We start from the raw sequence: 18003 nt of genomic DNA on the forward strand, positions 1-18003 counted from the left end.
AAACTTCACTCGCAGTTTTCAGCATCCCAATACCCTCATCCGAACAGGATTTAGGGAATTTCTGAAAGAAACGATCACATGAAACAACACGCACCGGAATACGAAAATTATCAACCACGAAAAAATAAATAAATTCTCCGACGGGAACTTACCTCATGTGTGTTTATTTTAAAAATACATTAAGAAATTATCGTGGATGCATTCTGCATTCCACGATTTGAAACACAGGGGATTACATCCCCGAAAATAATAAAATTGCGGTTGCGCAAGATCGACCAAAATTCCAAAGTGATTTGACAGCTCAACTGACAGCCTGCGAGTCATCGACATCGCAAGACGTTTCGTTTCGCCGCTTAGGCAAAAAGCAAATACTAATAAAAACCATGATGAAAACAATCTCCTGAACACTGAAAATATTCTATTAAAAAATAGAATAATCAAAACAAAAACATTAGGAAATGTTTCAATAAAATATATTTCAATTAACTGAGCAAAAAGCGCCATCTATTGCAAATTAGTTCTGAATCACGCCAATAGATGTCGCTAGTGGTATCCAAAATCAGAATATCGAGAAAGAAAATCAATTTGTGAAAAAAGCCAAAACTGCAACGCTACAATACCCTCCCCCCTAGACATTCGCACGGAGAAAGAATCTGAGCTGCCCTCAGCGAACTACAAACTGAAAAAGAAAAAAAAATGTGTCTAAACGCAGAAAGACCTCAAAAGAAAACGTTCCAGCAGAAACTTCAACTGGAAAAAAAAAAAATCGAGAAAACAAACAACGAGTTGTAGGGTATGCTGACATAACAGGAACAAAACAAACTGACTTTTCACTAAGCATTACAAACCAGATGAAAACCAACTACCAGGACTGATGTTCTTCAAACCTAAAACAATCTCTGCTGTCCGAGCATAAATATAACCCAACACTAACATACAATCATCTTTCATACCTCTCTTTCATACCTGTAAGCATCAGTTTCAAATTACACTGCTTGCCACCTGCATTCAAAATTCCCCATAGAGTCCCAACTGTGAACCAGTGGTACTCGAATCCCCAGTAACGTTGTAAGGCTATTTCAGCCATTACGAACATATTTTCTGGAATAGCCATCCAGTGGGCCCTAGGGAAAGTGTATATTTCAACACATGTCATCCCTAGAAAAAATGTCTGGGTTAAAAACCACAGAACAAAAACGTCGCTGGCCACAATATAAATTGGACGTCATCGCAACAAAACACAAAACACAGGGAATAGTGCATAAAAGCACATGATGTCATCCCTGGAAAAAACAAAACAAACGAGGCATGTATATGGGTCATTCCATAAAAATCTGTATATTTTCGACGTCATTTTGTCCGTGACTTTTTTAAGATGCTTTTGAATACTTTATTAGTGTAAATTATAGGTTATTAATTAATTATGTTATGTCTAAAAGGGCCAGTCACTTTATGCTTTATTTTAGGAGAAATTATAATTTTCAATTTTTTCATACTACATTACTCCTATATGACTTCTAATAAAGTATAAAACTTATAACCTTTACATTTACAGATAAGTTAATATACATAATGTAGTTGTTTTTTTATTATCACTATATAAAAAACATCATTCCTTAACTAGTAATTTAGTCCCAAGTGCCGTTTAAAGCTAGGGCCTGACGCTCTAGGGACTGACGATTTGGAGTAAAACTTAACACAAATGCAGATTAACTTTATATTATAAGATGCTTAATACGATGTGCCGAAAATAGCCAAAAAACCACACGTAAATACTATTAAATTATATACAATTTCCTATTGTAATCAATAAAGCTACTCAACTAGGGACTGACGAAGTGACTGGATTAACACATGTTTCCCCAACAACTGGCACGTTTGCACTAATTCAAAAAACGGCTACCGCAAAGCCAGTATGGTCTGAGGATAACTTCGTATCGTACTTTAAACTCAACTAAATGTCATTCACTCTAAATACATATTAAAGCGCAAAATTATAAAATCAGTGCGTGGCGAGGGAATGACGCTAAAAGCTGTAGACCATTTTTCAACTAAAGAAAATCAAATTATTGTTTATTGAAACCGCAAAATATTAATAGAATTTGATGTAATATACATTTAAATACATTATTCGTTAATTAAAACAAAGGATAAAGTTGATGTTTTTATAAATGTGGGTCCCAAAACACAAACTTTTGGAGTACGGACATGCCTAGGGAATGACGTTTTGGGTCGTTCAAAAGTAATTTAAGATGTTTTAAAAATAATTTCAAAAAATATAAATGGGTGATGAATAAAGCACATTGCGAGCTGTTATTTAACAATTTTGGACTAAAATATTAACAAATATTTCATGTGAAATGTGGCGCGGACTAAGAGTTGACATATTTTTGTGGAATGACCCATATAGGAGATACATAGCACTCACACAAAACAAAACAAAAACACAGAGATAAAATCTCTGGAAAAAAAAAATCTGAACTTTAAGTTACAGATAAAGCACCGAGGCTAGTAAGTATGTAGCAGTTACCCGACAACTCGATTGTGTCCAAAAAAAATTTTTGCTATAAAAGAATCTATTTAATTCCCAACAGAAAAACAATACACAATACGATTGTGTCAAAAAAAAAAATTCTAAAAACTAAACTCATAAGTTAGGTACCAAAGTAAAGAACCTACCTACCCAGAAAAAAAAATCCTAAGTCCTACGACTAAGAACCTTGGTATAACCACAGTATAACCATAATTAAAAAAAAAAACTTCCTTAAAGAAGGTAGCCTAATAAAATTATTTTTGAAAAAAAAAAAAAAACTAAGTGGCAAAAATATTTTCCAAAAGTTAAATGAAAATTAATCATTAATTTATACAAATTTAAGAGAATGGCACTTTACAAGAATTAACAACTTTCCAATTGTTATCAAAACCAAAATCAATCGATAATCAATTAAGTTATTCTCGTATAAAAATTAACAAGTTAGCAAGTGTACCCACAAACAACTCACTAGCCAGTAATAACATTATGTACCAAATCTATAATACACTGCAGTATAATGCCTAAATAACTATTAGGTATAACTGTATTAAATTATTTAAAATCCATTACTTATGATTCAAAAGTATTGAAATGTAAACAAATATTTGCCAAAAACTAATAAAAGTTATAATATTATGCTAACATTATGTAATTAATACAAAATAATGTGTACTAGGTAACAAGAAATAAAGGTTATATGTCCATAGTGACACAAAAGCAATTTGTTACCTTAGTACATAAACAATATTTAAGATTTTAGTTAGCATTATGTAACAAAATATCTGGGTAGGTACTTTAAAATACATTATGTACTTACTTATTATTAGTACAAATTAATAAACATTAAATTAAAACTAAAACTGTGTTTGTCTTGTATGAAAAAGCAAAATAATTAAAGTAAGTAACTAAAAGTTATAAGCTATAAAGCCCAAAAGCAGTGTAGGTATAAAATAAATATAACCTAACAAAAAAAATGTTACTTACTTGTCCCAACATAATATACAAAATAAGAGTTGCAACACAAAAAATATGTAACCTAACATCATGTAAACTAACCTCATATAGAGTAGTACGCTCTGTTATAATGGTTAACATAATAATATGTAAAGGTTGACAACTTGAAAAAAAATATGTGGGCATCACAAATAAAATAAATTACAGAAAAAATCAAGACAAACAACAGCACACACATGAGAGATTCCCTAATAAAAATTATTAAACAATAAAATAGAAGTGTATGAGCGGATAGTCAGCACACAATGTTGCTTCTATTATTGGCTTTCCACCCATAAACTTCATAAAAAAAATGTGGCAATAATAAACATCAAAAGATGGGCGCCACTGCAAGAAAGGATTTTTTCCTGGCGGCTTGGTGACTGGAATTGAACCGCCACCGGTGCAGACTGAGAAGATGGTGAGTTGTCTGCACGTGAAAAAGAGGTTGTCCGGCTTGCAGAAATTTATATAAGTTACCGTTCCTTGTGTGAAATTAGAAAATGTAAATAAAACAGCTCCCTCTCAATTGACACAATTTATTTTTATCTCGTATGCTCGTATATAGTTAACAATTACGATATTATAATAACTACTGTAACAGTGCCAATCTCAAGGGATTCAGGGTCGTTAATTAGGTTCGGTTTGGTGAATATTATTGCCACTACAAATTTCTTAAAACTCAGCCTAAATATTAAAAGACTCTAATAGTTAAGATAACTGCACGATGTCAGGTCGGAAAGACTCCTACTTGAAGGATGGAAAAGTGGGTACCTTGGAAGCCATGCGGTTATAAGCCGTTACCCTGAACGTTCCTCTCTTCTTCCGGGGTCCAACGGGTCTCGCACACTTTTAGGCTCCAAGCAGCGTCCTCCACGGCCTCAAGCGCGCAGTGCCAGATGAAGCTCTTGCATCTCTTCGACAGGTAAGCGTTCAAACTCTTGCAGAGACAGAGGTTTGATGACAAGGAGGAAATGCGAAGAGATCAGCAGTTTAGAAAGGACAAATATTTCATACGAAATGAAGAGAAATTAAAATATATGAAATATCATCAAAATATTGTGTTTAAATTATAGAATTGTGAAATATGAAATGAAATTATGAAATGTAAAATCGTAAAATATGAAATGTTTGAACTATAAACATTTGTAAAATTATGAAATTTGAAAATCCCGCATCTGAAACGAAAAATACGAGTGTCAGAATCACAAGTGGAACGTGGCATTAGGTTATGAAAAAAACCGCAATGGGAAACAAATACTCACGAAAACTGCTCGCTAATTTAAACTTCACTCGCAGTTTTCAGCATCCCAATACCCTCATCCGAACAGGATTTAGGGAATTTCTGAAAGAAACGATCACATGAAACAACACGCACCGGAATACGAAAATTATCAACCACGAAAAAATAAATAAATTCTCCGACGGGAACTTACCTCATGTGTGTTTATTTTAAAAATACATTAAGAAATTATCGTGGATGCATTCTGCATTCCACGATTTGAAACACAGGGGATTACATCCCCGAAAATAATAAAATTGCGGTTGCGCAAGATCGACCAAAATTCCAAAGTGATTTGACAGCTCAACTGACAGCCTGCGAGTCATCGACATCGCAAGACGTTTCGTTTCGCCGCTTAGGCAAAAAGCAAATACTAATAAAAACCATGATGAAAACAATCTCCTGAACACTGAAAATATTCTATTAAAAAATAGAATAATCAAAACAAAAACATTAGGAAATGTTTCAATAAAATATATTTCAATTAACTGAGCAAAAAGCGCCATCTATTGCAAATTAGTTCTGAATCACGCCAATAGATGTCGCTAGTGGTATCCAAAATCAGAATATCGAGAAAGAAAATCAATTTGTGAAAAAAGCCAAAACTGCAACGCTACAGGCGTTCTTCGTAGGGAATATCAGCGGTCCCCAGCCTTCCCCTTACGCGTAGCAGTTCGTCTTCATCGAGCATTGGGTCCAAATTCTTCAGGCAGCTCTGCGAAGGTAATGGCTCGCCTATCTTGATCTTTTTCAGGTCCAATGAAAATGCCGTCTTTTGCGACTGTTTGATCAAGTAGGTCTCCGCTTCATCGATCAATTCTCCTGTGATAGAGCAGGTCTTCGTCTTCGGTCGGCGCAGCCACGCTAGTACACGCGCAGTAGTACGTACGGCGCGTGTCCACGAAGAAAACCTTGTGACATCTATCGTCGGCTCCAGGGCTCCCGCTGTCACGCAAACTGGCGTCGCTCGAAGCTCGATGTTTGCGTCAGGAGTGCATTCAGCAGCAGCTTCCATAGGCCATCCCTCTTGTGGTTTGCGCAGGAATGCCGGCCCACTAAACCAGATGGACTTATCTTGCGACCATCCTTTTTCGGTGAACTTCGCAGTATTCTTAAGGATTGTTGTAGCCTTGACGTCCTCAAGATTATTGCGCTTCACTTCTGTGATTCCAATTGAATCCAATTCGAATTTCTGTTCCACCAATTCGTTTAAGTCGGAAACGTGGTTGACGGATTCGATGTTTCCCATTTTTCCAATTGGACCGTGTAACACCCACCCTAATTCAGTAAGGGATGCCACCGGCTGTCCGGATTTTCCTCTTCTGACATCGCCTCCAACGATAAGCTCCCAGTTGTCCTGTCCGATCAACAACAGAGGCTCAGCGCTCTTCATCGCGGTGCAGCCCAGACCTCGTAAATGCTTGCATCGGCTTATCGCTTCCTTCGGTATGGTTTGTGGCGGCAATTTGATTGCGTTGATCGTGCGCATAGTAAGCGTGTGGCTTTTGTTGTTAGGCCCACGTAGCTCTACTCTGACACTTCTCGACCCCCGGTCAACGACCGAATGGCCACCAGCGCTAATAATGTGCAGCGGTGACTTCGGTCCGTCAATGTTGACCGCCATTGAGCTATCGATTAATGACACCGTGGCGCCATCGTCTAGTAGTGCGTACGTTTGTTGCTCGATATCACCATTTTTCACTGTCACCGGCATCACTTTCAGCAACGATTTCATTCGTTTCTCGCTTAAATTCGTTACTTTTTCGGTTGGTGGCGACTCGTCGGGCTCGTCAGTTGTCGGTTTCTTCGTCACGTGTAACAACTGATGGTGATTATATTCGCACTTGCCGCACTTTTTCGCTCGGCACGACAGGCGATTATGTTTCCTCACCAGGCACTTGAAACAAAGTTTATATTTCTTAACTAAGTCCCACTTCTTATCAGGTTCCATTTTCACAAATTCACTGCAGCTTGGCAACCGATGTTGTCCTTCACACAACTCGCACACTACTTCCGGTTCTTTTTCAGTGACTTCCATCACTTTGTGTACTATACGGCTCGGTTGACGTGCAGTCGACGTATTTGCTGGCTGTCTACTTTGGTACGTAGACTTGGGTAGGTTCGGCTTTGAAGGTGCTCCACCCATGTCAGTAGACACCAAAAACGCAGCTGTGTCGGCCAGCTCTTCTAGGAAATCCACTAGCACAGTTAAGGTCGGTGACACTCGTAAGTCGATGTTCACTTCCGATGAAACTCGCCGGGCAAACTTGCTGTATTCCGTGCGTTGTGCGGGCGTGAGCTTGTCTAATAACTCCCGCACTAACTGAGGGTTGTTCAAGTATCCGTCCGCCTTTATGTTCTTCAATGTAGACACACATGAACGGACTGCGGCACTAAAGTTTCGTAGTGCTACACTATCGTTATCAGCGACGTGGGGCAAGCTTCTGATTTTCGCCATTGCACATTGAAGTAACGTATGCGGGTTTCCGTATGTTCGATCTAGCACTTGTATTAACTCGTTCAGGTTCGTGCTAGTGCGGAGCAAATCTTCAATGAGCTCCTTAGCTTTGCCTTGCACCGCCATTTGAATTCTTGCCAAGTTTTCCGACGGCTTGAACTCGTACGTGGCCGATGACTCCTCGTATCTTCTCTTAAAGAAGAGCCAATCCGCAGGGTCCCCGTAAAAGTTTGGCAGCTCGTAGAAGGCGCGCGGTGTAGGACGCGGCTTCGCAATTGAACGAAGTGCAGCGGCCAAGTCTTCGATCGGCAAGCGGCGCTCCCTCGACGTATCGCGACGCTCTTCCGCCGCAGGCACGTGTATCGCTGCTTGTCGTCGCGGCAACTCCATGCGAGGGCGATAAAGTACTGCCTCTTCTGCAGCGTTGAAGGGCGATTTCTCGACCCACTCCCCAACAAGCGACTCACGGTTTCGTTCGGGTGGTTCATCCTCGAGTTCTTCCTCAGCTTCTAACTCGGCTAGCTGCATCGCCTTTTTCATTTGAGCTAGGCGTTGTTTCGATTTAAACAACTCAAGCTCCGCTTCGTACTCGATGCGGCGACGCGCTGCTTCTCGCTGAGCGTGACTCGAACGGGACGACACACTGTGGGCTGCGGACGCTGCGGACGCTGCGGTGGCGGCGCGGCGGAGGGTCGGGGGCGTGACGGGGCGCGTGGTATTTTCTGTGCACGTGGTGTTTTCGGTGCACGTGGTGTTTTCGATGCACGTGGTGTTTTCGGTGCACGTGGTGTTTCCGGTGCACGTGGTGTATTCGGTGCACGTGGTTTTGTCGGTGCGCGTGCTATTTTTCGGGCGCGTGCTATTTTCTGTCGGCGTACTGCAGGTTTCGGGTGCACGACGTATTGTGTGATCGTGCACCGTCCCTCCTTCTAACGGGATCTCAGGAACTATAGCCTCCGGGTTGCCGTGTCGACTGGAACTGGAAGGCGACTGTACGTTGAAGCGTGATTCTGCGATGCCCGAATCTGTAGCAGGATGTGACAGATTCTTCGTACTGGGCGCCGATACTTCTCGTTGATGTCGTTCCTCTTCCATGCGTCGTTCTTCCTCACACGACGGCAATCTTTGTTGAGGGCGCGTAGAGTTTCCCCGTGGTACTTTATTATCGGGCCCGATGTTTCTGGATTTGCTGCGAGTGTATAACGACATATTCTTCGACGATCCGGCTCGAAGGACCACTTTGTAGAAGACAGGACGCGGGGTTGATTAACGTCGAAGGGCAGGTCAGCAAAATGAAACACAGGGCTCGATCCAAACGTGACAGTAATAGCGTGTTCAAACGGCGACTGAGGCATGAGCTCACACAATCAAAGTAACGGACAATTGTTATCCTCGTCTCGCTCACGCCCCAGTCCATCTTACTCTAATAACAATAGACAATAGTTACTTTGTATAGAAATTCTACTACAGAAAAGGTTCTACCGTTAACATATTGCGTCACCCTCTGACACAGTGGTGGGGATTTTAACTCGTGACTCGGATCGCGGTGCTATACTTACTTCATATGGTGGGCTATATATTATTCGCAACTGTGTGTTATGAGTTTTTAATATTTGTTTGTCCATGTCTATGGTAGCGCCCAACTGTTTTAACAAGTCGCTACCTATCAAGCCATCGAAACGATTGTCTACGTTATACACGTAAAACTTATGACTTCCTGTGGTTGCAAATGATTTTAATAATGGAATATGGATTACTTCATTATGGCTACTACGCGCGTGCGTGCTAATGACTTCAAATGGCTCTACATTTATAGGCGTTGAAATACTCGTTAGCCTTTTTCGGGCTTATGAACGATCGTGCGTGTACTTCCCGTATCTATCATAAACTTTGCTTTAATTTCAGGTATTAACACGTGTGGCAATCTTAACATTCCGTCATAATAATTTAGATTTATCACTTCCGATTTATATCCGGTGAGGCTTCTATTTGAAAATTTTCGTCATTATGAGTTTCCGGTTCTACTATTTGCTCTGATTCATACTGAGGTACGTCCTCGTACTGACCGTCGTAGTAATAATAGTACTGGTCCTCGGGACTCTCGGGCTCGGGCTCGTAAAAGAGTGTTTCCGGGGTTTCAGGGTTATTTATTAAGTTATGATGGATTGGAGCTGCTGAACGCATTGAAACATCAGTGTCCAACTTGTATGAGGGACGCTGCGCCAAAGGTGGGTTGCTTAATCCGAATTTAAATTGGTTATTTTGTTGTGGGAATTGATTGAATCGATTCATTGGAACCGAATATGGATTAGGTCTGTAGTGATTGTTATTATTGCTAGGCATCCTATAAATAGGTCTAGGATTTTGATTAGGCTGGAATCTGAAATTTTGTGGGTTCTGGTTTGAGAACACAAACTTGGGTTGATTGGACATATTATTAGGATTCTGTGGCATATTATATCTGAAGTTTTGTCCATTTGGATTAAACCTATTGAAAGGTGTGAAGTTTTGTTTGAATGGATTATTATTATTGAAAGGTATGCCAAACTTAAATGCTTGAGTTGGCGATACGAAATTCGGTTTAAATGCCGGTTGAGATTGGGTAAAGCTGGGTTTACTAGGAGGTGTGGTTTTGTTCTTATTTTTCATATTGTACTGAAATTGAAAGTTTTCCTCCTCAGACACAATGCTTAGGGCTTGCTCTAATGTGGTGCATCCTCTAAGTCTAATCACTCTAATCATGTCTTCAGTTACATTGAATAGAAAGACATTTAACGCGGTATTATCGTATATAATTACTTTAGCTGCTTTAATGCCTTCGTCCTCAATCATGTTGACTTTGGACATTAGCGTGCTCTTAACATTCTGAATACGACGACATAACTCGCTATACGACTTTCCATGTTTGATCTGGGGGCACGGCAGTGCCCCCGCCAAGTCGAGCGCGAAGCAAACACTGCCGTACCATCCTTTACTGGAACCATTTCGCCGCATTTTCAGGCCTCTATTTGAGAACCTTTAGATAAGACCAGAACGCAGAAATTTTCGTCATCTAGTAAGCTATAATCACACACTTAAAATCCAAAATTTCAAGTCTGTAGGTCAATTAGTTCCGAAGTTAAGCGAAAGCAAAGTTTCGCATTTATGACACTCACTCACTGATGATCATCAAAATAGAACTAGTACTTCCCATTAACTCAGAGAGCTGAAATTTGGTACAGAGTTAGGGTTTAATGGCCACATAAAGGGAAAACTATAAAAACTAGGAAAATCGAAGATCTGGAGTAACACCACATTCATAATAATCAATACTACTAGCGCCACACCGGCGCCGTGGTGTTCGCCTGTACCGCTCACCGCTAGATGGCGCTAGCACTTTGAGCGTCGATTTTCTGCACCGCGGTGTCCAGATTTTTTTTCCCCTCTAGTTATTATTAAATCAATTCTGATTCGTTGTCCTTTTTAAAGATGTGTTTAATATCGTAAAAAAAATGACGATAATATTAAAGGACGACGACGTTAAATAATTATGCCACATTCTACAAAAAGAAGTGAAATCCCACCAAAAACATTCTGTAAAAAACTAGCCAAGTCTCGATGGAGCTGCTTGTTTATCTCTAAAAAGTAATGAAATCTAGACAAAGTCGTGCCAAGTCTATGGTTCTTTACTGCGATTTCTTTTTTATTATAGTTAATGTTGTGTGACTTGGCCGTTGAACAATCTTTATTAAGATAATCAATAATTATGCATAAGTATTATTGAAATACGCAGCTTTATTAAGCCTACAATTCACTGGTTATTAAATCAACGTTTTCCAAGTGGCAATTTTCCATCGTCAATGGGTAGTGGTTCTGGCAACAGATTGGTGCAATGGTGTCATGGAGCACCTGGTTTTGTACCCTTCAACGGCCAAGTCACACAACATTAACTATAATAAAAAAGAAATCGCAGTAAAGAACCATAGACTTGGCACGACTTTGTCTAGATTTCATTACTTTTTAGAGATAAACAAGCAGCTCCATCGAGACTTGGCTAGTTTTTTACAGAATGTTTTTGGTGGGATTTTAATTTGTTCTAGTTCGATCGCTATGCAAGCTTCCGATCTGGGGTCTCCAAAATGCTGGGTTAACACTTGTTTTAATGCTATCCATGTAATAATATCTTCGCGCTCGCTTAACAATGCCGCTGCGCGTCCTACTAATCTACTGGTTATCGCATGAAATACATAACTGTTTTGTGTTACATTTTCATCAGGGCCTCTTTATATATTTATAACATATTGGCATTCCCTTAGGAATAAATTCAATGTTTTACCGTCGCCTTCAAACTTCGGTATTAAATTTAACATTTCACTAGGTATAACATTTATATGTTCCATTTTAATTAATTAACAATTTTCTGATAAAATAAACAATTTCAAAATATTTCTTTCCTATTACTAAGCGCTGGCGTAATCCTTAAAGTGGAAGGAACTACGAGCAGTAACGTTTATTATGATTTGGGATAAAGAACGTTACAAAAATTTGGGAAGAATGGTACAAAAACGGTAGCGAAAAGGTTTACTCACTTGCCGCTCACCCCCATATCTTCTCGGTGTGCCGCTGCTGCTGCTGGTGCTGCTGCTGCTGCTGGTGCTGCTGCTGGTGCTGGTGCCGCTTGACTTATTTGTTTGGTTCGTGGATCCCGCCGTTGTAGACTTGATAGCCTAACCGCGATTGCTCAAGACCGATATAATCGTTATACTTTGATTATCGCGACGCGAGATCCTACCGGCTGCGCCAGTCAAGTTTGTGCGGCGAGCAGACTTTACAAAAAAACTACAACTTTAAACTTTCAATGATTTAAATGAAGTTATAAAGTACAGAAATTACAACTAAATGTTCAGCGATTGAACGGTACTAGCCTAAGGTGCTTCGAAGTGGGAAGCCTAAAATCTAATGTATGAATACCTTTTTTTTGTTTTTTTTTTTTTTTTTGAAGGGACGCGCGCTGGTAGCTTGAGGAGCTTTTCCAGCTTCACCGGGCAGAGTGGCGAGTACAGAAGGTACTCTAGCCGTTTGGCGATCGTCGGTGCGCGTGCCTACGAGGCCGAGTGTGGGCTTCGCGAAGCGAAGCCCAGGCTCGTCCGCGTCGGTCGCAGACCGACGTTCGCGATCGGGCCGTATCGAGCGCATAAGGCGCCCGATCAGTGGCGAACCCAACTAGAGGGTTGCCCACCGCGGTGTTGGACCAAAGTCCAGCCTACGGCGGGCTCACTCTAGTGGGCCCGATCGAGGGGGACTACGGACGCGGCCTGAGGGCGCCACGGTAGGCTCGGACCTCGGCTCAGGCCGTGTCCATCATCACGGGCTCCTTATATAGGGCTGATTATCGGTCCGGTGGCGTGAGGCGTCTACCGGGAACTGCAAGATGTTGATTTCAATTATCCCGACTCAGCATCAGCAGTTTAGATTGTTATTGTAATATAAATGCTTAATATGCTTATTTCGTTATCTTAATGCTTATTTAGGTACTTGGATAATGCGTGATGGCATGTTGGAGGACATAACTAGATAGATACAATACGCTGTCTCACGTACACAAGTGATAGGCAGTCACGTGACGTCGTTACGAGTGGGACGAGTCAGTCGTACGGCAGACGCCGGCGAGTACGGACGTGCCGCAGTGAGACGCTTGGTGTGACGGTGAGCCAGTGTGCACATTTAGGTACACTACAAGTGGCGACGAGGATAAATACACATTTTTTGAAAAATAAGGAAAATAAAAGGTCAGTAAAATACATATTTTTGAAATAATAATTAATTTGTAACAAACCTGCCATAATAATTAAAATTCAGTAATGTGTCTGATTTCATCGAGTTATGGCAGGCCTCCGTCACTCGCCTATGCCGGCCGAGATAATTATCTACAGCGCGCGACAACTTCAAGTTGCAAATCAGTCAAGGCCGCCACGCGCCGTGACGCGCCTGTGAGCACACGCGTATTTCTATACACGCTCGGTCGATTATCGTCGCAATCAAGGTTTATTGTTCCAACAGCACTGTTATTCTTCTTTAATGGAAAATCGTAATATTTAGGAATAATAATTAACTGCAGTAATTTAAATAATTAAAAAAAACTACACTTTAAATAATTTTGAAATACTTATGACAAAAAACTGTAGCAAAAAAATTATTTAGCTAATAAAAACATTAACTTTACTTCACCGTGTCTATTCTCCGACACTACACCTTTTAAAACTGTGTGTCCAATTTCGAATTATCGCAACACTGAAGTTTATTAATAGGTACTTTAGAGATGGTACGATTATAAAAAAACCACTAGATTAAAGTTTACCAATCGTAAATACAATAAATGCTTCTTAAAATTAAGTTTTTATTTATTTTAATTTGCTTATTCAACCCTGACGCTTGAGCCACAAAATATAACAGAAGGTAAACTCCATACTAAGCGCGCTCGAGCCACGCACACATAGACACCGCTCACGTACGCGTTATCAAGACTGTCTTGGACGAATGCGAGGCGCGACTGCGTTTGCTTGAGTGACGCTGCTCACGCGTTTATGAAATTATTTTGTTTCTGCGAAAATGAGTGAACAACAAAAAAGGTGTATTATAACATTTGTAAAGTAGATGGTTGCTTACACTCAACATTAAAAACTAAATTTTCGTTTTTTAAACTACCAGTTGATTCCGGGAGGTAAGTAAGGTATTTATTTGTATTTTAATAGTTCGTTTAACGTTGACAAATTGAAATCCAACTCAATTATTATAGTCCAGTCATTATAGTAAGTTCACCTCGGAATTGGAGATACCCAGCTGTAAGTCTGTAAATACGTGTATATTGACACCCTAAAAGTTGTCTCAAAACCTACATATGGTAGGGAGTAAGCAACTATTAAATTTCAAGGTCAACGGTCACAAAAATCGGTTTTTTGCGCTTTTTTTAGAAATATCTCATTTCCTATGGGTTTTTTGCTATTTGTATTTATTATCAATATTGTAGAATACTAAATTCTCTACAAATTTTGTTTAAAAACTTTTTTTATACGGTGAACCGTTTTCGAGATAGAGGGCGGAGAGCGCGCGGTGACTGCATCACTTCAGGTCTACTTAAGCGGTTTAGATTTTTCACACAAAAGGATTTTCCCGCTAATTCCTGTGGGAATTTCGGGAATTCCTTGTTGTAACTAAGCTTTGAGTTTACTAAGGTACCTACATGCCAAATTTCAAGCGTCTAACTTCCGTTAAGCGTTTAGATTTTTCATACAAAAGGATTTTCCCGCTAATTCCTGTTCCCGTGGGAATTCCTAAGTATACTATAACCTGCCCAGGTGTATGAAGAATAATTGTACCAAGTTTCGTTAAAATCCGTCGAGTAGTTTTTGTTTCTATAAGGAACATACAGACGGACAGAATTCTATACATGAAACACGGTAATAATATCATACAGTATTATAACTTCATATAAAACGACGAAACGCGAGCTTTCCTTAGAATTTCAAATCTCGGGACGCGGTCGAAATCCAAAAGTTAGGGTTAGGGGTGTCGCGAATGTGCCGAACGGACGTCGATGGCCTAGCTAGTGTTGAAAATGACTAAGGTGATTGAATTTGACTACCGTCATTTACGGTCAAATTTGTCAAAAATAAGTTATTAACAGTCAAAAATGGTCATTTTCAGTCAGTTTGATTTGAAATAAAAATTATATTGTATTAAACACAAAACAACGCGCATTTTTGTCCTATTCCATTCACAAAGTATTTTGTTTGTCTAAATAAAAAAAAATTACAATCACAAAACTAGATAGAAATTCTAAGTAGACAGATGTAATTAGAATGGGTACCAGTACTGTAGGTGGGCAGCCCTATCGCATGTTGTCATACCGTGAAGTACCGCGGGGCTGTTGACATTTATTTCAAAAATATGGCCGAGTTGGAATACTGTATAGATAGTATTACCGTGCATGAAATATATTTTCAAAATAACTATCAGGGGGTGATTAGTGATCGATACTGATGCCAAAAATGCAATCAGTAAAAGGACAATGTTCATTTCTGGCCTGGCGTGGACAAGCTGCTAATGAAAATATGAATTTGCCAAAAATGTTTAATTAATTTTTAAAGTATTCACTTAGTGTAACTTTGTGTCAATTTGCCTTTATAAAAATCCAATTTAAATAGTACTTTATGTGATAATTACAACTTCCTGTCTTTAACACTCATTTCAGTGTTGCCAAAATGAATCTTATCGGTAAGAATCGATTCATATCGATTGTTGTTTGACTATGATAATTATTATTTTTTTAAATACGTAATCATTAAAATGACATTTATAAAACCTTTTTAATATTCTAATAACACTACCAAAAATATTTAAATAACTAAATGAAACCTTATTTTACACACACCTTATTATACACCTTATTTCGAGTCATCAAAAATACAATCGATTTTTATATCGATTATTTTTATTCATCACCACATTATTAGCATGGCAACACTGAAAATATTACCACAGCTGTTATCTGTCATTCGCTTTGTTTTGTATTTTTCATCGTGAGTGTTGTTTAGTTCTCAAAACCAAGTTTTTGCCAAAATAAAAGCAGAAGAGTGTTGGATAAGTTTCCCTTTTGACGTCTTTATTTTTTTGACCATGGTCCTCGATGCTTCCCTTCCCGATGACCCTGGCATACTCTCGAACTACGAATCTCACTCAACCAATGACCAATGGCTCACTTTCGGACATCGAACCTTGCCTAAACGCCGACCACGGCTTACGTATGGACTCCGACCCGAGCCCCAATGTTAACCCCAGCCCGATTTTGGATAATGCAACTAGCAATTCCTCAACCTCATGAGGAACCTATGATATGTATCAATTGTATAGCTGACATGATGCAGAGGAGGCGACATAGCCTAGAGCTGTTCAGTTGGTTATAATGTCAGTGGATGACTCCTCAGCTGGTAAGTTATTGAATGAGCGTGTGGACTTGTTGAATACCTTTTACAATGTATTTAATCAACTACCTTTACCGTAGATTACCATAATCCTAATAAAACTTTTTTTTAGATTGATAACAGCAGTGTATGTTGTCACTCATGTTGGACCGTGGCCACGGTGTGGCTCTGCACCAATCAAGGACAAATAATATTTCAAATGAAGAAGCAACCTCTAGCACTGGTCACTGTTAACGTGGATTGTCTTTGTTACAAATATGTTCTATAGACTGCATATTAACATGGAAAGAGAATCACATATTCGAAAATAATGTAATAATGGAACAGATTTCACCTCGTCAAGTAAGTTTTTTTATAATTATTTTCATTATATTTTATTAAAGACATTGGCTTGATATATTTGAACAAAGTGTATATTTTTTTCTATACAAATACTTCTTACTGATAGATAAAAATTGACATCACATCTCAATATCTTAAAGAATGAATTTTGAATGATACCATAATTAATTTCTTTGTTTCAGCTGCGGGGATCTGACCAAATATGTCATCCTTAAGTGGCAGTGAGCTGATCGAGCTGCTACACATGCTGTGGAGCCCCAACAAACACATGATGGGACGAGGATTCATTTGCCCTGATATTGGCCGAATAACAGTAGGTTTCTGTGCTCATGTTATGACAACTTTGTGGTTTTTGAGCTGGGCAAGGTATTAGGAACATGTATTTCCACCTGCCTAGTTCCTAGACAATATTTTATTGACCCATGAGTCAGATTAAAATAATAATAATAAAAAAAATGGTGTTTTATTTTGCTTCTAACCTTTCTAGTCTTAAGCAAAAAAAAATTTTTTTAAGGACTTGGATACAAAATGATATTTATATTCTGTTTCTTACTGGTATAGACTATTTAATAAATAACAAATTACATGCTGTAATGTCTGTCCACCTCAGGCCAAAGGTCCCATACTAAGTGGGCATAACTCTTTTTGTGTCTGTCTGTCCGTCTGTATGTTCCTTATAGAAACAAAAACTACTCGACGGATTTTAACGAAACTTGGTACAATTATTCTTCATACACCTGGGCAGGTTATAGTTTACTTAGGAATTCCCACGGGAACAGGAATAAGCGGGAAAATCCTTTTGTATGAAAAATCTAAACGCTTAACGGAAGTTAGACGCTTGAAATTTGGCATGTAGGTATCTTAGTAAACTTAAAGCTTATTTACAACAAGTAATTACCGAAATTCCCACGGGAATTAGCGGGAAAATCCTTTTGTATGAAAAACCTAAACCACTTAAGTTGACCTGAAGTGATGCAGTGACCGCGCGCTCTCCGCCCTCTATCTCGAAAACGGTTCACCGTATAAAATTTTTTTTTAAACAAAATTTGTAGAGAATTTAGTATTCTACAATATTGATAATAAATACAAATAGCAAAAAACCCATAGGAAATGAGATATTTCCAAAAAAAGCGCAAAAAACCGATTTTTGTGACCTTTGACCTTAAAATTTAATAGTTGCTTACACCCTACCATATGTAGGTTTTGAGACAACTTTTAGGGTGTCAATATACAAGTATTTACAGACTTACAGCTGGGTATCTCGAATTCCGAGATTCTTACCTAATTTAAGCTTAAATGACTGGACTATTAAGAATATCGAAGTGTTTTAAAGAGGTTTTAGGAACTATTGGATAATAGGTAGTGTCAACCACCCAACTACAAACTACGTGATACTACTTCCTTCTCGTGTATTTGTTTGCAAACTATTACTATA

At 39.0% G+C, this 18003-nt stretch overlaps 1 long non-coding RNA gene across 1 annotated transcript; it reads left to right on the forward strand.

Annotated features, from left to right (window-relative positions):
* Nucleotides 1-15787: 15787 nt before the first annotated feature.
* LOC135087428 (uncharacterized) lies at nt 15788-16891 on the forward strand. Its single transcript, XR_010260813.1, has 3 exons — nt 15788-16232; nt 16339-16568; nt 16751-16891. It is a non-coding gene; the product is annotated as an uncharacterized LOC135087428 (long non-coding RNA).
* The last annotated feature ends 1112 nt before the right edge of the window (nt 16892-18003 follow it).

The sequence above is a fragment of the Ostrinia nubilalis genome, assembly GCF_963855985.1.
Source record: "Ostrinia nubilalis chromosome W unlocalized genomic scaffold, ilOstNubi1.1 SUPER_W_unloc_8, whole genome shotgun sequence".
NCBI lineage: Eukaryota > Metazoa > Arthropoda > Insecta > Lepidoptera > Crambidae > Ostrinia > Ostrinia nubilalis.